This window comes from Miniopterus schreibersii (genome assembly GCF_964146895.1).
Source record: "Miniopterus schreibersii genome assembly, chromosome: 7".
Classification (NCBI taxonomy): domain Eukaryota; kingdom Metazoa; phylum Chordata; class Mammalia; order Chiroptera; family Miniopteridae; genus Miniopterus; species Miniopterus schreibersii.
In genome coordinates, this window is record NC_138108.1 from 68608203 (window position 1) to 68631323 (window position 23121).

The window sequence follows — 23121 nt, forward strand, 5'->3', positions numbered from 1 at the left end:
AATTTTCATACCTGGACAGGAAAACTTTTTTCCTTCCCTAGAAGGAAAACACAAAGAGCAAAGGACACCTTAGCCAATATGTCAAATATACACTTTTTGAGCTTTTTGCTCATCTAGCCTCACTATAAGTAATATTAATGAAATTCATTCAGTCTTTCATTCAATCAATATTTATTGAGAGCCTAGTGTGTGCCCTCAACTGTTCTAGGCTGTAGGAATTTAAAGGTAAGATTGGCAAGATCCCCTCCTATCCTCATGGAGCTTACATATCGGAAAGGGAGATAGAAAATAAACAAACAAACAAGTGAACAAATCACTTCTGCTTGTGGTAAGTGTTAAGAAGAAAGTAAAACAATAATACAAAAGAGAGTGACTGGGCAAGTTATTTAAGATTGGGTGACATCTACTTAATCATCCATCCATCTCTCCGCATATATACATTGGGTACTTAATCAGTTAATTTTTTCAGCATGACCACTCCAAACTTAGTGGCTTAAAACAATCAACACTTCTCTAGTTCATACTCCTTTAGGTAATCTTTGGGTTGGGCCTGGCTGGACAATTCTTCTGGTCTCAGCTAGATTCACTCATGCAGTATCACTGGTCATCTCGGCAGCTATACTTCTGGGGGTTGGCTGGTTGCCAGTTAGGGTGACAAGACTGACAAGGCCTGTGTCTCCAGCAGACCAACCTGAGCTCATTCACATGGAGGCTCTGCAGGGTCCAAGGAGGAGCACAGAAGTGTGCAAGGCCTCTTAAAGTCCTGCCCCACAACTGACACTGTGTAGCTTCTGCCACATTGTATGGCAAAGCAAGTCCCAAAGCCAGGAACTGCAAACTCATTACAAAGAGCAAGGATAAAGGGAGGGGAGGAATTACTGTGCTTTTGCAATCTAATATAATGCTAGGGGTGACCTAGGCAACTGAGAATATAGTGATGAATAAAACAGGCATGGCCCCTGTCTTCCTGGAGCTTACAGTCTATATATATCTAGGATCTGTGCTACTGGGGGAAATGCTGGCCTACAGCTCCAAGAGAATGGATACACAATGGCTGTTTACCTGTGGGACCTGAATGTTGATTTCATTAATTGGTACTTGGCACCTGAGACAGGGGATTCTGCCTGCTCAACATGGGACCTATTAACACGCCTTATTGTGAATAGAACTAATTACTAAAATTGGATTCTAACCAAGTCATACTCGGCTGCTTCTCTACAGAGTGAGTGCCAATCCTATTGAGCAAAGGACAACCACAACCCTGACAAAATCTTATTTTCTTTTAAGACGAAATCATTTGCTCATTTGTTCATTGCCTCATACTCCCTATTGCATCTGGTGCCCCTGGACTGGAATTATTTGCCCAGAAGGTTACCTTCACCACCATGGCTTTCTCCTAAAAAATGGCTTCCAACCAACATGCGGCAAGCTAAAGGGCCAGGAGGCCCAGCCAAGGCCTGTTGGTCATCCACCTTCCAGATGTCAAAGCTCAGAGACAGAAGGTGATTGTCTCCAAATGGCCTCATCCTTTGGCACTGCAGGGGAGCAGCCATGTGGTAGACAGGACAGGCCCTGCTCTGCCAAGGCCATGCAGAGCTTGCCACGAGGCCAAAATTCGGAAGAGAAATTTGTCAAATACTGGCAGAAAGGCTAAGCACAGCTTTTCATGCACTCTGTCTCAATTTATCTTCCTGGAAAATGGGGCCGCTTCCACTTTATTCTTATTCCCAGGTTTTTCAGAATACATGCCCTTATGAGGCTATTCACGTTAGTACTATCAGTCAACAAACTTTTATGAAGCACCATATTAGGATTAGAAGAATAAATAAGACCCAGTTCCTGTCCTCAAGGCACTTGGTGGCTTGTAGAGGGTGCAATGAAGCTTCTTAAGGATTGGGCTGCAGTTATAAAATGGTTTTATTTAGTATCCCATAGAGAAAGCAGCCTTCCTTAAAAATCACACACACATGGATATTGCTAATTATGTTAATGTTTTCTGTAACTAAAAGGAAAGACCTTTTTTGAACTGTATGTATTAATTGCTGTTGTCATCTTCTTATCTTATGCCAACATTCTTTAGCCAGGGTGTTAAGTTTTGGAAGATCCCAACTGTACAGAGTTAGTCCTTCAGAACCAGAGGAGGGAAGGGTTTTATGCTAAGAAATAGAAATCTCATGGCTGAGTGAGGTTTCATTCATCCCCTGTGAGAGACAAGAGAAACAAAAGCAGGCCAGCGTCTGTCTGCTCTGGCACCTCACCTTCTACTGCGCTGGGGACACATTCTACGGTCCCACTGCCATGCACTTATTTGGCCTATTTCCTCCACCTTCTCTCCACATATGCAGGTTCTAGCTTTACTATAAAACTCAGCTGAGAAGATCCTTCTCCATGAAGCCATACCTGAGAGATCTAGTCCTACCTGGTGATGTTGCCTGGTGGCCATAGATCTCCAAAAGTTCCATAGCATTTATCTCCAACTCTTGGTGGCATTTTCAATTTGTTTTATCCACTGTGCCTAACACAGTGCCAGAGGCATAATAGATTCTTGGTAAATATTTGTCAAAAATGAAAGGGAGGGAAGAGAAAAGAGGAGATAAAAAAAAAAGACAAAGATCAGAGAGAAAAAGAAACAGAAAGAATGAAACAACTGCCCTGTGCAAGAAAAGGGCCAGCACTAGCCCAGAAGAGGAGCAGAAGAAGCAGACAAGCTGTTTTACGGAAATACCAAACCCCATTTCTAGTGGTTTTGCTGTCCTGAGTCAGATCTGAGATCTGGCCCTGCAAGGAGGAGCTTCAGCTTTTCCCTTTTGTTCTGAAATGTGTGGTGACCCAGGGACTGAGGCCAATGGGAGACGCCACTGACACAGAAGAATCCAGCTTAAACAGTTGCAAATGGAACACCAGGGCTACCAGCCCCACAAGTACCCCGGTCTAATTCCAGACAGTACGGGCTTGTTAGTTTCAAAATAATAGGGATTTGGGTCCTCAATTGCAGCACCATTTCCTCTGAGTCAAAAACATGATTTCCAAAGGTCGCCCCCAGAGCCAAGTCAGAGAAAGGACGGAGGGAACACGACAATGTGGAAGCTGAGAATCTCCTGCAGAGACCCATTTTATCCCCATATCAGCTTTTTTGCACTTCCTTTGAGCAATAGCACACTACAAAATAGCTGCTAGGGTCAGAATAAGGGAGAAGTGACAACCTCACCCAATACACAAGAGAATTGTCATCCAAGTGGTCCCAGGCCTTGCTGCTCTATTAATCATTAAGTCAAGGCTTCCACTTCCTGCTGTCTTTAGGTTAAGTCTGTAAGTCCACTATAGCACTTGTCAGGTGCCAAAAGTACTTCTACAGTGTCTTGATATGATCCGCTTGATATGATCTGCAAAATTCACAGCCTGGTTTAGTAGGGAGAGCTGGTAGTATCAGTTTCATTTTACAGATGGGGAACTGAGAGGCTGAAAGGTTAAATGATTGGTCCAAGGTCAAGCAAGTAAGTGGGACAAGAACTGGGACCCAGTACCTTCAGGACCCGGTTTCTGAAGCTCTGTTCCATTCATCTTTCCCTCCCAAATGCCCTCTCCTTCTTCCCTGCAATCCCACAGTGCCTTGCGATTACCTCCATGACAGGTTTTCAGTTGCATCTGTCTCTTAGCCAGACTCTGCCTTACCCAACCTGGTTTTATTCCCAGCTCACAGCACAGCACCTGACTCATAAAAAGCATTCATTAAATATTTGTTCAGCTAAACTGCACTAAACCTGAGACTTCTGACTCCAAACTCATAGCACTAGAATCCATTTCTCACTAAAAGTGCAATTCACTGGCTGCAAAATCTACCTCTTCATTGACTTCAAAAATAATGACAAATATAAAAAGTAGACCAATCTCATGACCCAGAGATAATTATGTGTTATATTTTTATTTCCTCCAGTTTTCTTCCCATGAACACATGTGTTTTATAGATTGAGATTATAAAATATTTAACAGTGAATTGTAAAAATTTTTCCTCATTATCATATTTTTAGGAAATATTCATTTCCAAAGGTTCTTGGCATTTTTATATCCATATTCAAATATATTCTAATATAATATTCAAACACATAAGTATCTGAATTTATTTAACCTTTCTTACTATTATTTAAGTTGTTTCTGACTTTTTAATTATTATTTATGATTCTAAAGATGAACACCGTTGGGAATGAATCTCTTTGAATTTATGACTACTTCTTTAGGATAAAGTTCTAGAAGTAAAATTACTTTTTTAAAGTACTTTATAAATTATTGTTAAATTAATTCATTTTCAGAAAGAGCATAGCCTGAGGATCTTTAAAGTGACACCAGACAATTAGAAAAATGCTGAAAGAAAGATTAGGAATTCTCTACCCAAAACCAAATTACTTTATGAGTAGGGAAACCAAGGTCTATGGATGGTTTGTCCAGTCATACCGATGTAGGGTTAACATGTTTGAGAGGAAATCAACAAAAAGATTAAGGAAAATTGACATTCTTAAGGTACTGGTAGAGTCACAAAATATAAAGGAAATCAGTTTAAAACACTGGCCATGCCCAGCTGGCCAAGGCCAGACTCATTCAACAAAGCTCTCCATTCCTAGCTGTACACCCAACTAACGTAATTGGATCTTTCTCTGTCTCTGACTGACTCTCAGGGAGTCTGCTACAGTCTTAATATCCCCACTCTGACTCGCGGCCAGATTGTTAGTCAGCAAACATTTTAAGTCAAGAAACCTTAACTAAGCACCTACTATGTGCCTATCATTGTGGTAGGTACTGAGTGGTGAACAAGACAAAGAGAGACCCTGCCCCCCAAGGAGTTTATATGCTGATGTCAGAAAACAGGCTGTAAAACATAAATTAGGAAAGTTCAGTGACTAATAAATGACATAAACAAAATAAAACAGGACAAGTTATATTAGCATGTGATAGGGAGAGATGCTGAATCTAGAGTGGTCAAGGATGACTTTTCTGAGATGATACTTGAGTTACGACCCAGATATCCAAATGATGACAAGGAACAACCATTGAAAGACATGAAAGAAAGCAGTTGAATCCAACAGCTCTGAGCCAGGAGCAAACAGCCTGGCCAAGGGACAGAGAGAAAACCAGCACGGATAAAACAGGGGAGAGGTAGGCAGAGGCTCTCTCATGTGGGGCCTTGAAGGTCACAGTGGGGACCTTGGATTTTACTCAGGTTATAATGGAAAGCCATTGGAAGGCTTTAAACCCAGGAACACTGTGCTGTGATTTCTGCTTTCTGGCTGTTGAGATCACCTATGGAAAGAATGCAGATACCTAAGACAGGGGATCTGAAGACTGAGCCCCAGGGGCTCTGCAATGAGAAGTTCCTGTTGAGGAGGAACAGGGAGTAAAGGAGAATGCCACATGCCCCATTTATGTAGGAACAGAACCAAGACAGGGGGTTTTCCAGAAGCTCAGAGGAGAAAGTGTTTAAAGAGGAAGAGTGTTCTTTCTGCCTTACCTAGAGAGGGGCCCATACGGCATTGTTCTTGGTTTCCATGTAACTTAAAGGGAAACTTTTCACAATGTCCAGAGCCCTTGATGTGCTGCAAATGAAGGAGGAGGGTGTCCTCAAATTCCTTGCAGCAGGAACCTACCTAGGTGACACCAACCTTTACTTTCAGATGGAACAGTATATCTACAAAAGGAAAAGTGATGGCATCTACAACATAAATCTGAAAAGAACCTGGGAGAATCTTCTGCTGGCATCTCGTGCCATTGCTGCCATTGAAAACCCCACTAATGTCTGTGTCATATCCTCCAGGAATACGGGCCAGAGTTGTGCTGAAGTTGGCTGCTGCCACAGGAGCCACTCCTATTGCTGTTGCTTCACTCCTGGAACCTTCACCAACCAGATCCAGGTAGCCTTCCAGGAGCTGAGACTTCTGGTGGTTACTAATCCCAGGGCTGATAAGCGGCCTATCTCTGTGGACACTGCAATCCTTTGCAAAAAGGGGGCTTACTCTCTGGGTCTGATGTGGTGGAGGCTGGCCAGGGAAGTACTGTGCACGCGTGGTACCATCTTCTGTGAGGACCCATGGGAGGTCCTGCCTGATCACTACTTCTACAGAGAACTTGAAAAGATTGAAAAAGAAGAGCGGGCCACTATTGAAAAGGCTGTGGCCAAGGATGAATTTCACGGTGAATGGACTACTCCAGCTCCTGAGTTCACTGCTGCCCAGCCTGAGGTTGCAGGTGGATCTGAAGGTGCAGGTGCCCTGTGCCCATTCAGCAGTTTCTTACTTGAAGACTGGAGTGCTCAACCCACCACTGAAGACTGGTCTGCAGCCCCCATTACTCAGGCCACTGAATGGGTAGGAACAACCACTGACTGCTCTTAAACTGTTCTTCTATAAACTCTTAAACAAATTGGAAATAAGATTGATGGAAAATGAACAGTTTCTTAAATAAATAAATAAATAAATAAATAAATAAATAAATAATAAAGAAGAAGAATGAGACTAATAGCATCCAATGCCACTGAGAGGATGGACAAGATGAGGACATTGGCCACTGGTTTTGACAAAGAGGGTTCAGGGAAGTAGTCGATATGAAAAGCCTAGAGCAGACTAAGGAGAAAAAGGAAGGTGGGGAAGTGGAGCTACAAGTAGAGCCAACTCTTTCAAGGATTTATACAGGGAAGAACAGCAGACAAATGGAGCGTGAGTCAAGGGAGGTTTGGGAGCAGCACTGGCCAATGGAATGTATCTACAATGATGGGGAAGTGCTCTATCTGCTATAAGGCACTTGAAAAGTAGCTAATGGAGAGGATTAAAGATGGTGGCAGACTGAGTGGAAGTTACACTGACACTCTCCCAGGACCAAACTGGAATTACAACTAAAATATAGAAAAAAATTCATGAATAGTCAACTGCTACTGGAGGCAAGCTGAAGAGCACCCTCATAACCAAGCACGAAAAGTGGAGACTGCATAGAGACTGGTAGGAAATGTGGAGGCACAAGAGAGCTGGCTGGGCTCCCACAGGCAGCAGCTGAAGTTCTGGAGGAATATCTCAACAGTGGGGAGTTCCCACTGAAGACTCTGGGGCCTAAACCCCAGGCTGGGCTTCCCAGCCAAGAGCACCAGAACTGAGAAAGGTGCACACATAACATCTGCTGTGAAAAGCAGAGGGCTTTCTGTCTGCTATGGAGAGATGGCTGGAAATGCAGGCACCCTCTGAAAGAGCCAACACACAAAGTTTTGTGTGTAGCCACTCACGTTGGGCTCCAGCAGAGGGAGTACAGAGTGGATTGGAGCTGTGTGAGGAGAATCTAGGGTTGTAGGCTGTGGAAATAGAGCTCAGAGGGCACCCCTCTGGATTCTTGTGCCAAGTCATTTCCCCATACTGCAGAGGACATCTTTCACAGGCAGACATTTACCTTCCAAGGAGCTTTTGCCTGAGGGGGAAGCAATTGCCCTACCCTGTTGGAAAACCTCTTGCCCTACCCCATGGAGTTTCTACAGCCTGAAGCTCATTAAGAGACTAAGATCAATCAGCCTACATGCAGAGGCAGACTTCAAAGTGATTTGAGTCTTTGCCTGATCTGCTTCTGGACCCAGGCCTTGGAAAAGCAGTCTTTGGTGTGTATCTTGATCCTGTCCAAAACCACCCAGCCCCAACAGAGGGAACTTCAAGCCATTGGTTGCTGATAGCTCCAAACAGGATATTCAGGGCCAGTCACAAATAGCGTCTGACATAGGCCTGCACCAAAGACCTTCCAAAAGGACTGAGAGTCCTAGCAGGCCTACCTAATCCATAGAAACAAACCGAAGTAGGCAGCCAAAATGGGGAGACAAAAAACAAGCCCCAAATGAAAGAACAAGAGAAGTGTCCAGAAAAAGAGCTAAATGAAATACAGATAAGCAATCTATTAGATATAGAGTTCGGAATACTGATTGTAAAGATGCTCAACAGCATGAAAAACGATATAGAAACTATGAAGAAAATTAAGAATGACAGTAGAAATAAAGAAAACATTGGAAGGAATAAACAGCAGGTTAAGAGAAGCTGAGGATTGGGTCAGCAAATTAGAAGACAGGATAGAAAAAAAATCACTCAATCAGAGATCCAAAAAGAAAAAACAACTTAAAAACAGGAGGACAGTCTAAGGAAGCTGTGCGACAACATGAAACTTAACAATATTCCCATCCTAGGAGTGCCAGAAGAGGTTGAAAGTGAAAGTAAGCAAGGGTTCGAAAACCTGTTTGAAGAAACAATGGCAGAAAACTTCCCTAACCTGGTCAAGGAAAAAGTCACACAAAATCAGGAGGCACAGAGAGTCCTAAGGAAGAAGAATCCAAAAAGGCCGGCACCCAGACACATCATAATTAAAATGCCAAAAATTCTAGACAAAGAGAGAATCTTAAAGGCAGCAAGAGAAAAGCAAGCTGTTACCTACCAAGGCACTTCCATAAGGCTGTCAGCTGACTTCTCATCAGAAACTCTATAGGCCAGAAGGGAATGGCATGAAATATTCAAGGTAATGCAAAACAAGGACCTGAAACCAAGAATAGTCTATCCAAAGAGGCTATCATTTAAAATAGATAGTGAAATAAAGAGCTTCCCAGACAAAAAAAAGGTTAAAGGAGTTGTAGCAACAAGGGGCTACGTCCTAAGTGGCCACAGAATTTGGAGGTCGAATAAGCATTCACCACACACACTTGAGACAGAGTTGAGGCAACAAAACACTATTTATTGGAGCATTAGGTAAAAAAGACAGAGTAAAGCAAAGCAAGACAAAGAGTAAAGAAATTCCTCACCACCCAAAGAGTGTTTCCAAGACACAGAGGAACTGAGGCAGTGCCTTGGCTTCAGGGGTGTCCGGTGAGCGTCCCTGTCAGAGTTCTGATCAGAGCCCCTTGGGAAGCTATTCTTACAGGATTTCTTATAAGTGCTTGATTTATGGAGTTTTCTATAGCAATGGAGGAACCTATGTGTGGTTACCATAACCATGGGGGAGGGGAGGCACCTCTACATGATCTTATTCATGCATTCCACCGGTGGGTCAGCTATGGGTCACCCTGGAAGGCTGGTGAGGCCATTCAGAGCTAACTGCTGCTGACAAACGAGTCAATGCCCAGGTGCCGTCCAGACAGAACCTTCTTAGAACACAAGTGGAAGGCACAAAGGTACACCTACTTCCTGTTGTCTTTACTTAACAGGAGCTTATCAACAGCAAACCAGCATTGCAGGATATGTTAAAGGGACTGCTGTAATAATAAGAAGAAAAAGAGAGAGAAACATAGGCATAAAGAATTAAAATGGCAATAAAGAAGGACCTATCAATAATAACCTTAAGGACTTTAAAGGAGAGATCAACAGCAATACAGTCATAGTTATGGACTTGAACACCCCACTGACTTCACTGGATAGGTCTTCCAGACAAAAAGTCAACACAGAAACAGTGACTCTAAATGACACACTAGATCAGATGGATTTAATTGACATTTACAGAACATTTCACCCCAAAGCTGCAGAATATACATTCCTCTCAAGTGCACATGGCTCATTCTCAAAGATAGACCACATGTTAGGACACAAAACAAATCTCTACAGTTCAAGAAGATTGAAATCATGTCAAGCATCTCGGATCACAGGGGCATGAAATTAGAAATCAACTACAGTAAAAACACTCAAAAACATTCAAACACATGGAGGCTAAATAGCATGCTATTAAACAATGAAGATCCAGAAATAAATCAAAAACTTCCTGGAAACAAATGAAAATGAGCACACAACAACCCCAAATCTATGGGACACAGCAAAAGCAGTCCTGAGAGGGAATTTCATAGCACTGCAGGCCTACCTCAAAAAGCAAGAAAAATTTTTAGTAAACTATGTAACCTTACAACTTAAAGGATTAGAAAGCTCCCCTTGCGAAGCCATCTGGACCAGGGCTTTTGTTTGCTGGGAGTATTTTTATTACTGCTTCAATTTCATCAGTTGTTATTAGCCTATTCCAGTTTTCTGATTTTTCCTGGTTCAGTTTTACATGATCTCACTCATATGTGGAATCTAATAAACAAAATAGACTGCGGAACAAAACAGATCCAGAGACATAGAAGCATGGAACAAGACTGATGAATTTCAGTGGGAAGGCGGGGGTGGGGCAGTAGGTGGGGAGGGATTAATCAAAGAACATATATGCATATATGCATAACCCATGGACATAGACAATAATGTGGTGAAGGCGGGGGAGGGGGGAATGCAGGGTGGAGGGGATCAATGGGGGGAAAAGGGGAGATATCTGTAATACTTTCAATAATAAAGATAAATTTTTAAATTTTTAATTAATTAATTAATTTTTAAAAATTGATTATAGGACTGAATGAACTGAAAATAATTATAGTTTTTGTAACTTTTGTTAAACATATTTTTGATTTCTAATCTGGCCTGTTTTTCAGACATAAGAAAACTTGTTTCTTTTCTTAAAGCACATGGGTAAATTATATTTTTCTCCCTATATGATCTCCAGAATTTGGCAATTCTTAATAAATGAATTATGGCACTAAGTTTCTTTGCCTGAATTCAATAAGACCAGTTTTCAATTGTGGTTTTATTAACCAAGATTTGGACCATAATGTCATATCTGAGAGAGACATACCTGGACTCCGGATATCACCAGAAAGCCTCAAGAAAACAAAGGCTCACTTTGAAGCCAATAAAAGCACCTTGGAGAAATAGCCTGGTACCTTGCTTGGTCATATGGTTCATGGCAGTCTTTCCAGGTAAGGGACGAAGGTTGCTATCCTGGGAGATTGCAAGGAAAGAACCTCAAAACATTTTGGGCACCTCAAGACCTTGAGGAATTCACCCAAGGATATAGGTATTGCAGGGAAAACCTGATGGCAACTAGGTAGCTCAGCTTCTTTGCCCTGGAGGCTAATTAAAGCTCAATCATGAGATTCTAGCAAAGCAGATTTTTAAAAGTCTATATGGTCAAGTGCTATTCTTATTAGGCTCATACAAACAATCAGGCCAAATTGAAACTGAATAATACAGTAAAGAGATTGGTCTTAATTTGACTCTTTAATAAAATGAGGGTGATTTTAGGGGGGAAACTTGCTTCAATAGGAAAATATTAGAACTGAAATGTTTTCTTCTTTCATTTTTCCTTCCACCAGACCATTTGTGATAATTCTTATTGTTCTAGCTTTATCCCAATAATACTAAAATTCATAATACAGTTTGTCTCCACCAGGTTACAAGCTGTACTGGTACTTAGGGAAAACCACCTCTAGATAGCACCGCCACCTCCTTTCATGCCCCAGCCTCACTGTCCCTCTGAAAGAGAGCAAGGACCTCTTGTCTCTGAAGGAAAATGCCACCCCCTTTTGGCAGGAAATAGCTATAAGAAGAGACCCTTTGCCCCTTCTCTCTGGAATAATTCAGAGCCAAGACCTTTGAGGGGGATGTGGTAGGCAGTTAGACAGACATAAGCAGAGCAAAGACAAGGGGCCAGGTACAGAAGGTCATCAGGGTGGAAAGCCCCAGGTGCCTAGTAAGGGACAATTGTAGGTAGGATGGGACCTCCCCACCAGGATGGCCTGTATTAGCATATCACTGTTCTTGCTGTTTGGACCCCCTGACCTTTCCTCTGTAGAGATAACATCTAGGCCTCAGGAAAGGTTTAGAGCCAAAACTATGTCAGGAGACTCATCTGCATTGAGACCAGATGCTACAAATTGCCCTGTTGTTGAAAGGGATTGTCCTATGTTTTCTAGTAAAGTAGCAGGAGTAGCTTCCACAGGACAGTGTGTATACTTTACAGGATGTCCAGGAAACTAACTGTTCATCTTTGAAAAATCAGCAGCAATTGAACTGTTCAAAAGAAAATTCCTCTATATCTTATGGAAATGGGCATGTTCACATTCCCCCTGGTTGGTTCTTACTCTTACTCTGTGGTTTAAGAGCATATTCTTCTGTACCTATGAATAGTGCCGGGGGCCCTTGCACAATTGGACTCTTGACTGTAATATTGCCACAGAAGCCTCATCCTCAACAAGTGCACCATGACTCATACTAGATGAAAACTGTGACGGTGAAGTTCATCTGTTTAGCCAGGCTGAATATATCTCTATGGCTATATTTGTCACTCCAGTGATGGTAGGATGATTGAATGCTGAAGTAACTAACTTGGCTTATGCTATGGTAAAAGCTCTGAATTCCACCTGCCACGCTATAGCAGCTATGGGTCAGGAGCTAGGGCAAGTAGGAGAAGCCATCCTAGAAAATCAAGCTACCATTGATTATCTATTACTCAGACACATTCAGGAGTGTGAAGATTTTAAGGGTATGTGCTGTTTCAATCTAACTGATAACTGTGAACTCATAGAGCATAAGTTACAGAAAGTCAAAGATACTCTTTCCCATGTCACACAAAGGGAAGGCTTCTTTACCGAGGAGTTCGCTGCCCTGACTTCTTGGTTACCCAGCTGGACTGGGATAAAGGAAGCAGTCCTGGTCTTTTTACTTTTCATATTCATTTGTCTAATTTTGTGTTGTTGTCTACAATGTGTGCCTCTCTTCTCCAGCCTCTGCCAGTTTGTCCACCCCAAGGTGGACAGGCGCCGTGCGGCAGAAGCAAAGATTTTAGCACTACAGCAATGTGATGGATTTAAGAATATGATTTAGTATAGTATATGTTTGATAGGTATCAACTAATTTACCTAATCAGAGGGGGAAGTGATAGGGGCACTTATAATGTCCAAAGATGGAGCACCTGAGTTAATCTGAAATATAATTATATCGCTTATAAATTATAGGACACATATACTCATGTGTTAAGTTTCTTTCTCCTAGGCCTCTGCGCCCGTGTGCTCCCCTTGATCCCGACGAAGCGATTAAGGAGGTGACGCAGCTGTGGGCCATGTGTCCGTGAACAGGCACCGTCAGGGTGGCCGGACCAGGAGTCAAGACATGGTCTTATCTCAACATCACTAGGTGACCAAGAACGAAAGGATGACATCAGCAGACTTCCAGGACTGCATGTAGCTGCATTCCGTTCCCAGCCTCGGTTTACCCCATTTCCCCATATAACCCTGTCCCTCAGGCCACTCCTGAAGACAGGTTTCGGATGATTGAATGCTCCCTGTCTCCTTGGCCGGCCAGCCTTCTCAATAAACGCCTTATAGGATTAAAAAAAAAAAAAAAGAAAGAAAAGTGGCTGATGGAACTGAGGAACTAAAGTTTAAATTTTAATTAATTTAACTAATATAAATTTAAATAGCTACATGGAACTAATGGCTACTGTTTGGGTCAACACAATTTGTAGTCGTTCCTTTAAGTGATGATATTAAAACACATATGTATGTTTAATAGCAATTGTTACACACATTCACTCAAATGTGTACCTGAGTAACTCTAGGTCCTGGGTAGCATCTCTGCCATCACCACCTCCATGTCCTTAAATCTGTCGGTGTTTGAATAATAGCTTGTCTTTTACAATAAGAAAAAAAAAGTCCATCCCTTACTGTCAATTCCCTTACTGCCATTCTGTGAACCATAATCATTCCAGGTGGGTCACTTGAACCTCTATGTGACTCAGTCTCTCTATGTGGGACTGAGATTTGAAATGAGAATAACTCAGTTCCCATTTTCTAAGAAAAAGGCAGGTGAAGTCCTTGGTGGGTCTAGTTAGAACAGCAGTATAATAAGCAGTTAATAACATAGGCTTTGGACATAGCAAGCCACAGAAGTTCGGGTCCCAGCTCTCTTATGCATTAGCTGTGAAACTTTAAGTGAATTACATGAACTTCTCAGGGTGTCAGTTTCTATATCTGTAAAATGAGGATAATAAGAGTCTAGAGTGTGGTAAGGCTCAAATGAGATCATCTGGGCACAACGCCAGCCTGTATATGGGGGACATTCAATAAACGTTACTCATTATTGTTAACATCAGGCATTAGAGAGCCAGACCCAGAAGGACCATCATGCCCCAGTCTAGTGCTGGTTTAAGGAACCTAATGCCTCTGTGCATTTGTTTATAATCTTAAACGTAGGTACAAAGCTTATATGACACCAGGAAGACTCAATTTCCTAAACCAGGGATCCAGGATCAGGAAAGAACTTCTCTAACTTACATCATGTGGCTCCCTCCTGGAAGTGGGTGCAATGACAGGCAGGTTTGGAGGACTTTTTCAATAAACATTACCCACTACATGAGTTATTTTTCCCAGGCCCCTATCTACCAGTGCTGCCCACTTAACCCAAGAGACTTACTGATAATTCTGAGCCCAGCTGCCAGGCCAGCAGTCATCTGTTTAGAACTTCAAATGAATGCCCCCAGACCCGCCTACTTTCTCCACACAGTGCTGCAAGATAAGTCTCCCCTGGCTCCTGATAAAGGCTTTGAAGAACATCTTGTCTGTTAACAACCAGCTTTTGATTGTGCCTGAGTTTGATCTTTATTTTGTACTTATTCATCAGACTTCTTTAAATGGGTTCTTTCAAACTCCTCAGATTAGCCTAAAGGAAACCCTATGAAACAATGGGTCCAATTGTCCCTGGGTGCAGGGAGTAGGCTGTCTAAAGACCACATGGGCCTCCTGCAGGGCTGAGTGGAGCAAAGGGTTGGTGATGTTGCCAGCACTAGAGGAAAATGAATTAAGCTTCAAAAGCCACATGTATGGAAAAGCAGAAACACAGCACACAGTCCTCTGGCCTAGGAGGACAATCTGCATTTACTTCCAGAGAAAGCTTTCCTCAGACACAGACAGCATCTTCCTGGGAAAACCCAGGGTCATCACTAGTGTCCAGGACACCAGAGCTAACTTCCCGTTGGCAGGACGAGAAAACAGCCAGCGTGGTTTAGAGGGGTGGAAAATACACTACCCCCAAAGCTGGTGTGTTTCTGAATTATTTTGTTGAGACGCTTTTGCTTGTGAGCAATTGGGATTCCCTGACTTAGAGGGTCCGTGGCTTCCTCTCCCACCTTAGCAGCTAGTGCACAGCCTAGGCTGGCCCATTAGAATCCAATCCTTTGGACACTGATTGGCCCAGTGGAAAACACATGACTCATGCAGGTATAATCAAAAGAGAAAGAGAATGTCTCCATCTCGTTCTTCTTCCAAAATCAAGTGGCCAGGGTCTAACTTTGCTGACACCTGGAGGGAGTTGGGAATTGAAGACAAACACAGACCTAAGAATATGATTTGAGCCTCTGACTACAGCCATGCATGAATGCCCGAAGCTTTACCTACCCCTTTAGACTTTATAGCCGTGTCGGCCAATAAATAACATTTTTTACTTCTGCTAGCTTGAATTTGTATTCTGACACTTGCAAATGACATCAAAAAGCTAAGATAATAGCACCCAAGTTTCCTTAAGGATTTGTAGACAGAGATACACGTGATGAAAGCAGTGTATTAGGAATATTTGTTTGACAGTGGTTTTTAAGACAGAGTATAAGCACCAGGTTGCCAGTCCGTTGCCATAATCTAGGCATCCGGATTTTTAATTTCAAGTGGTGCAAGTCAACTCTAAGTGATTAGGTAGAAAGAGAGTTTATATAAAGGGTACGGGAGACCCAGGCTCTACAATTTGGCCAAGCCATTCCTAATAGGTAGAAAACTTCAATTACAAAGATATTTTTGTTCTTGAAAATTTCCAAATCACTCTTATTTGAATGGGTATAAAAAATTTTGAACAAAATACTCTGTGGACATATTCATGCCATAGAAGTCATACTGAATGACTAATTATTTGTACCAAATAAAGAAGAATCACATTACTTTACTCATGTACCATAAACATCATGAACATAAGGCAAAGCAGAATTGTTAAGAAGACTGGAGAATCACCCCTGAAGTTAAACTTCTAGAAATAATGCCCACTTCATTGCAGAGCTAGTCTGATATGATAATCGTGGCTGCTACCACCAAGCACCAGCATTTCAGCTTGCATTGCCATTCTGTGCCAGTTCGTAGCAACGTTTGAACCTGGAATTCAGTCTCTACTGCTGCCAGCCCCATTGAATTCTGAACCAGGAGCTCACTGCTGCTGCCATGGTATTCTTCCCTCACTCGCTCCTGAGTCAAAGCCTGCTCCGATAGGGCTGAGTGGGGAACTGAATTGTAGCCCCCCTAAAATTCATATGCTGAAGCCTAACGCAATGTGACTCTATTTGGAGATAGGGCCTTTCAAGATATAATGAAGGTTAAATGAGGTTGTAAGGGTGAGGCCCTAAGCTGGTGTCCTTATCAGAAGAGGGGGACGCAGCAAGGATGAGTGTGCACAGATGAAAGGCCATGCGAGGACACAGTAAGAAGGCGACAGTCTGCAAACCAAGGAGAGAGGCCTTAAGAGAAACAAATCTGACAACACTGTGATTTTGGACTTCTGTCCTCCAGAATTATGAAAAAGAAGTTTCTGTCATTAAAGCGCCCAGTCTGTGGTAGTTTGCTATGACAGTCCTTGCAAATCTGAAACTCTATACTAACCAAACAACTCCCCTTTTCCCCCTCCCCCAGCTCCTGGTAAACCACCATTCTACTTTATATTTTCATGAATTTTACTACTTTAGTTACCTCATATAAGTGGAATCACATAGTATTTGTCTTTTTTTGTGACTGCCTTATTTCACTTAGCATATTATCTTCAAGGTTCCTCCACACTATAGCATGTGACGGGACTGCCTTCCTTTTAAGTCTGAATGATATTCTGTTGTATAGATATACCACATTTTGTTTATCCACTCATTCATCAGTGGACATTTGGGTTACTTCTACCTCTTGGCTATTGTGAACAATAATACTTCTATGGACATAGTATGCGAGTATCTCTTCAAGACCCAGCTTTCCATTTTGGGGGGTAAATACGCAGGAGTGGGATTGCCGGTTCACATAGCAGTTCTAGTATTAATTTTTTGAGAAACCCCCATCTGTCTTTCATAGTGGTTGCACCATTTTATCTATTATCCTTTTAACTTCTCGGAGCACTTTCATGTTCATAATTTTGTCCTCACCCTATGAGGTAGGTAGACTGTGGATTATTATCCCCATCTTGTAGATGAGGCAGTTGAGGCATAAAGAGGTTAAATGGCTTGCACAACAGAACAGTTATTTCATGACAAATTAGCTTCCTTGTCTAGTGCACTTTCTGTTGACCAGGGACACTCAATCAGAGGTGGGCAGTAGTTATGCCCCCCTATGGGTGCTGAATCTAAAGAAGGAGATTTTTCAAAGGGAATCCTATCCCTTCCCCTTTCCTAAATAAATGGAAAACATTTCCTTTTAATGAGAGCCATTACTGATGGGCATGTATTGTGCACACGGAAGGTATGGAAGTGGGGGAAATGCAGAGCCATTGTTGCAAATAACACTGTCTTTCCATGACTCTGCCTGCTTTGTGCACGTTTATTCATTTTTCTCCCAAATGTTCCTATAAAGAAAAAGTATCATCTTGAGAAGTGAAATAGACCTAGTGATTCTCAACAAGGGTAGCTGAAAACATGAGAATTAGTTTGGTTGTCACAACAGCCAACCCTATTCCCGGGCATTTAGTGAGCAGCATCAGGAGATGTTGAAAGTCCTACCGCACAGGACAGGCCTGCATAAAGAAAAATGGTCACGGTCCATTCACAAATGCCAGTGGTGCCAACTTTGGGAAACACAGTCTCAGGACAAGATCAGTGGCACCGTCAAGAGGGAGGTTTAGGGGTTTTAGCTTCAACAGGTCTCCAAGCCACCACAAATAACAGTACAATAGAAGTGACAACAGCATGCTTGCTACACAAACATAGCTTCAAGCCAAGTCTCCCAGCTGCAACCTTCTTACAGATTTCCACCCCTAAGCCCTCCTACCAAGAAATTCTAGAGATGCCACTGAGCATGCTCAGAACTCAATACCCAGAAGATCTGAAGTGACATAGTAACCACCAAGTCGTGATTTCCCTTCAAACGTCAACAAAAATAAAAGTCCCATGGCACGGAAGATGCAGTAACTAATTATGTATCTTTTATCTGCAGCCTAGATTTCATAAAACAAGGGTAACTGCAAATGTAGATAAGTAGAGATGACCCAGTGACTGGGGAAAGAGCATTGGATGGAATCATGGGTGTTAAGGATGAGCTTTATTTGTTTTAAAGTTTTCCTGAAATTTGTCTAGATTTCTCTTTGTTTCTACTTCTTATGTATGTCGAAGTCTATCTGACTTAGCTCATATTTGAAGACAGTTATTTGAGTTAAAGTTTTTAAAGCAGTGAGATATTGTACACAAAAACGGTTTGTAAATTGAAAAGTGCTAAATAACTGCAAAAGGTGGTTATTATTAATAAATTATACATATATATTTTAAAAATACAAAAATTAACTTTTTAAAAGAGGAGTTAAAAACTAGAACCACGTGACTTAAACCCACTTGCTGTTCCAATGGAAACATAAGATTCCCAGTTTCAAGTCATCTTTTAAATGAGAGGATCCATCTCCTGCCAGGCTTCTCCCTGCCAAAGACCCTCTTACAAAGAAAAGACCTCGCCCCTGAAGATATGTGTGTTTTGAAAATAATAATTTTGAAAAAGTAATAGAGTGCTTTTTGAAATGTTTGTTCCTGGGCCTGGAGCTGGTATTTGCCCCACACTTCCCCCCGTGTTCACCCAGCACACCCCAACCTGCACATTAGTGGCTCTGGGCATCCTGGAGCCTCCAATCTTGAACAGATCTAAGTCAGAAGAGGATAGGAAGGAAAGGGGGCCTAGGTGCTTTCATGCTCATTAGCATTTCCAATTTCCTCTTTCACTGTTCCTTCTCCTCCCTCCAATATAGGCACAATGAATTAATTCTTTGTGATTGATCATGGCCTGTAGATAACAGGGCATACTTCTTGCTTTCATATCCCCTTGTCTGTCACACAAAGCAATCGAAAATGCTGCCTACAAGAAAAGCTGGCATAAGTCTAAAAACTTAAATATCCATGCAGAGATTGTTTGTAGAGCTCAGTTTCAAGTTACTACATTTTTTTTCCTCTTGTTTTCATAAAAGGGTGGGGGCACAAATCTGACTACTTCAGTCTTATCCTTTCAGAATCACAGTCAGAAAAGAATGTGAGTAGTTTGGAAATGAGCACTCAGCCGTTCCTATCACTCTGGAAGCTCTGAGCATTTTCATTGCACGTACACGGATGATCAATCTGTAAGCACATCTTTGTTTTCCCTAAATAGCCGCATTATTTGTCTGATGTTGAAAATGGCATCTGTACTGTATATAATTTCCATACTCACTTGGCATCATCAACTGCCTTTGATGACACTCAGAGCTATTTCTTTTTTGTCTCCTCCTTCCTTCCAGCTGCAAGACCCAGATGTCAGGTCCAGGAATGCATTTACTCTGGCAGAGATATCTGGCTTCCCTCGGCAGTCCCTAAGTTTGTTGGCTATTGTGGAATTGCCAGCAAAATAGCATAAGATCCCACTAAACACGGGATTCAGATGTTTTTGTGAAAAAGAAAAACAGGGTCCAAAACTGGGAGGAAAAATACATTTCTTATGCCTCTAATTATAAGCCAGGCAAGTGGCAGGCCGTGCCTGAACAAACTGGTTCCCCCGTTTACCTGCTACTCATCCATTTTCCCCTCGACAGTTTTTTATCTCCCTAGTCTGCATCTGAAATCAGCAACTGGGTATGACGAAGGGTTGGCCTAAGTTAATCAAACCTGGGGTAGTGACAGGGTCAGGCCCTATGTAAAATATATGAACGAGGAAAAGGAGGGGGGGAGGGAGGCAACCTAAAGGAACGGGTAAGGTGAAGCAAAGATAAAGGACAGAAGACCACCCGAAACTGTTGTGCCCAAGGAGGCTCTGTGTAGCAGTATTCCTGTCACCTGGGTATTTGGAAAGCCACAATTAGCTTTTCCTTTTTAAGCAACCATTGTAAACATGAATGTTGATCAAGCTATAACCTGCCCTCCATTATCCCAGTCAGCCTTACACTGAGTCTGGCTTCAAAGACATTTTGAATGAGACAGAAACTCAAAGAACTATAGCCCAAAGCACCACATACCAGAGGGGGCTGTGTTAAACCAGGAGGCGGAGAGAATCTTAAGCCATAAGGGAGCCTTATGCTGTCTAATTATTTTTTTCCTTTGGAGCAGCTGCTCTGGGCTGAGCAGTTGTGTACAGGGATGAGTCTGGAAGCTTCCCATGGTCAAGTTAGTCCACCAAGTGCCCACCAGCTGCCCCATGCTCACTGCCTCAGACACTCCCAACAATTCAAAGGAGTTTGCTGCAACTCCGTCAGTGAGAGTGTATCTCCCAGGCTGACATTCAGGTTGTCCGGCGCAGTTAGAAGTATAAAGTGGTGTTGCACCTTAGAGGAATTTGGTTTCCATAAATGCACCCGTGCATAGTACGCACCACACCATGAGCGGCTCTGCCATTTCACTGTGTGGCCCGTGTGGACCTGAACTATGTGTCTGTGCAAGGGAGGTCCACTCATCCACAGGCTGATTCTTCCGCTTCCCTCCACAGGCCAGCTCCTGGGGCCACCCCAGCTCCTGGAGCTCGAGGCAATCTGAGGGTGGAGGCGAGCCCTTCTCTACCCTCCATCCTTGAACTTGGAGATCCAGTGCTGAGAAGTTAGCCACCCAGAGCCCACCAGCCTCTGCAGGTTCCAGGAGTTCACACCCAGCCACCACTTCTCCATCCACCTCACCCTCGCTGGTTCAGTTCTAGGCTTATCTTGATCCAATGTGGACCCAAAGGGCAGGCTGCTCATACGCTTCAGCACAGAAAACGCAGCACATCTATATTAACTGTGCAGGGAGAAGTGACTATGGTGAATTTGATGAAAGGAAGTACAGTCATATCAAAGGGCATAAATAAGAGCATGAACTCTACAGTAAGGCTTTTTTAAAAAATCACAAAAGTTGAGAATGGATTTTCTTTTTTTGAATTTTTTTTTTTTATATATATCTTTATTGATTTCAGAGAGAGGAAAGGAGAGAGAGAGACAGAGATAGAAACATCAATGATGAGAGAGTCATTGATAGAGCCCGCAACCCGGGCATGTGCCCTGACCGGGAATCGAACCCCGATCGCCTGGATCCTAGGTCGACGCTCAACAGCTGAGCCACGCCCGGCCGGGGCATGATTGGATTTTTTAAGGCCAGATGAAATACCACTGTCAGGGCCGCGCAAGGGCAGGTCAGGGTGACAATGCGCTTCCCAGCCAGTACCCTTCCTTAGCCCCCTCATCACTAGCCATCTCCCCACCATCTGGCCCTGGGCTAGATTCCTCTGCTCACTGCTTTAGCCAGACTGGCCTCCCCTCTGCCCGGACACTGGCTGGTGCTAAGTTAGCTTCAAAGATGTCTTGAATGCTTCTCTCTGCCCCGTGAGCGTGACAGGAAGCTCTTCAGTAACCCAGAGTCTTCAGATGTCTCTCTGACAGGGGAAATGCACCTCATTCTTATACCGCAGAGCAGCCTCTCCTGTAAGCTGCATCTTGTGCCCCCAGAAGACTTTTCAGCCCAATTCTTCTTACTCACATGCTATCTCCCTTCCCTGCTATTACTGTTCTTGTCTCTACCATGCATTTTGGCTTCCGTGCTGGTGTTAGAGGGAAGCTGGGGGCTCTTACAGGGCTGTGCCTTTGCTCAGTTGTGTGGTTCCAGTATAACACAGCTGGCGCCTGAGCTGCGCCCAACATCTGTGGAACAGGCAGCCTGGCGGCCTCAAGCAGCCCATCCTGCCTCACGACATGCATCAGTGCTGGGTGGTGAGTCTGCCAAACTTGGACATCTGGTTCACAGCACCTGTGGGGTTTCCTCAACCTGAGATTTATGAAGAAATAAAATAAATGAGGTGAGAAGGAAGAGGGTGAATGACCTCCAGATAGGTCATTGTTTAACAACCTACTGTTCTAGATACATATGGAATGAGTTAGAGAACATTCCATTTACGGTTCTCTTGTCAGAAGACTATGTGGGTATGTGGGTGCTTGGGAGAAATATTTTATTTGTTTCTTTGAGTTGGGGGTGGAACCCCTAAGGGGCCTTCTCTGGCAGCAATAGATGTTGGCCTGAAAACAAAGAGGGGCTTGGCTTTGCAGACTGAGTAGGTATACAAGTTGGGCACTGAACTGAGCTGCCTGGTGAGAAAGGTAGAAGAGGTGAAAGAGCAGGCGATGTGGGCAAATAAATTGTCTGGTGACCTTATTTAGTTTGTTTTGCGGTGTACAATCGAAATCCCTTCTTCTGTTTCCCCAATGAAATCCTCCACAGACTCTTTTTTTTTTTTTATCTTTATTGATTTCAGAGAGAGGAAAGGAGAGGGAGAGAGAGAGATAGAAACATCAATGATGAGAGAGTCATTGATCAAGCCCACAACCTGGGCATGTGCCCTGACCGGGAATTGAACCCCAATCGCCTGGATCCTAGGTCAACGCTCAACCGCTGAGCCACGCCCAGCCGGGCCTCCACAGACTCTTTTTAAAAATCACAAAACACGAATACGATGCGATGTTTTTGGTGTGGAAATAGTATGGCACCAGATATGTTTACCACATACTACAGTATCAAGCCCAGGTAAACGAGGGAAACCCTTAAGCCTTGACCATGTATATGCCACGAAGGGGATTATCTGCTTCTTGCTTTTTATGCTAATCTTCCTGATGACTACAGGGCTTTCAGGGTCTGTGTTTTTCAGTTTCTAGTGATTATAATGCAAGAAGTTTCCCCTTTCACCAGCAAATTTTCTCTGCTATAGCTGCTGTTGCTGGAGCAGCTGGCATCGTCTTACAGTCTCAGCACATTTGCGTGTTCTATATAATGCCATGGTTGGCTCAATTTGAGGGTGCCTACTCTGGGCTATACTTTGTGTTCAGTTTTGACTATTTTCCCAAGAAGATGGTTGTCAGATTTCCTAATTCTCTCAGTGACTCTTCACCTTCAGACATATGGTCACAGGGTAATGACCTCACATATCACACCTTGCTGCCCACTTTACTATGCCCACATGTCACCCATTTATTCACTTTAAAAATGTTTACTGAGCACATTCTTTGTGCCTGGCACTGTTTTCCTACTGGACAGATTCACTCCCCACCCTTTTCCACCTTGCTCTGTGTCCCAAGAGGCTGACCTCTA

General features: G+C 43.1%; 1 long non-coding RNA gene and 1 pseudogene across 2 annotated transcripts in view; one reads left to right on the forward strand and one right to left on the reverse strand.

The window, feature by feature from the left end:
* The window catches only part of LOC308559711, a 172650-nt gene that overhangs the window by 74587 nt on the left and 74942 nt on the right, over window positions 1-23121 (reverse strand). The window lies entirely within an intron of this gene.
* LOC308559498 (small ribosomal subunit protein uS2 pseudogene) lies at window positions 5565-6380 on the forward strand (annotated as a pseudogene). Its single transcript has one exon. The product of its transcript is annotated as a small ribosomal subunit protein uS2 pseudogene (transcript).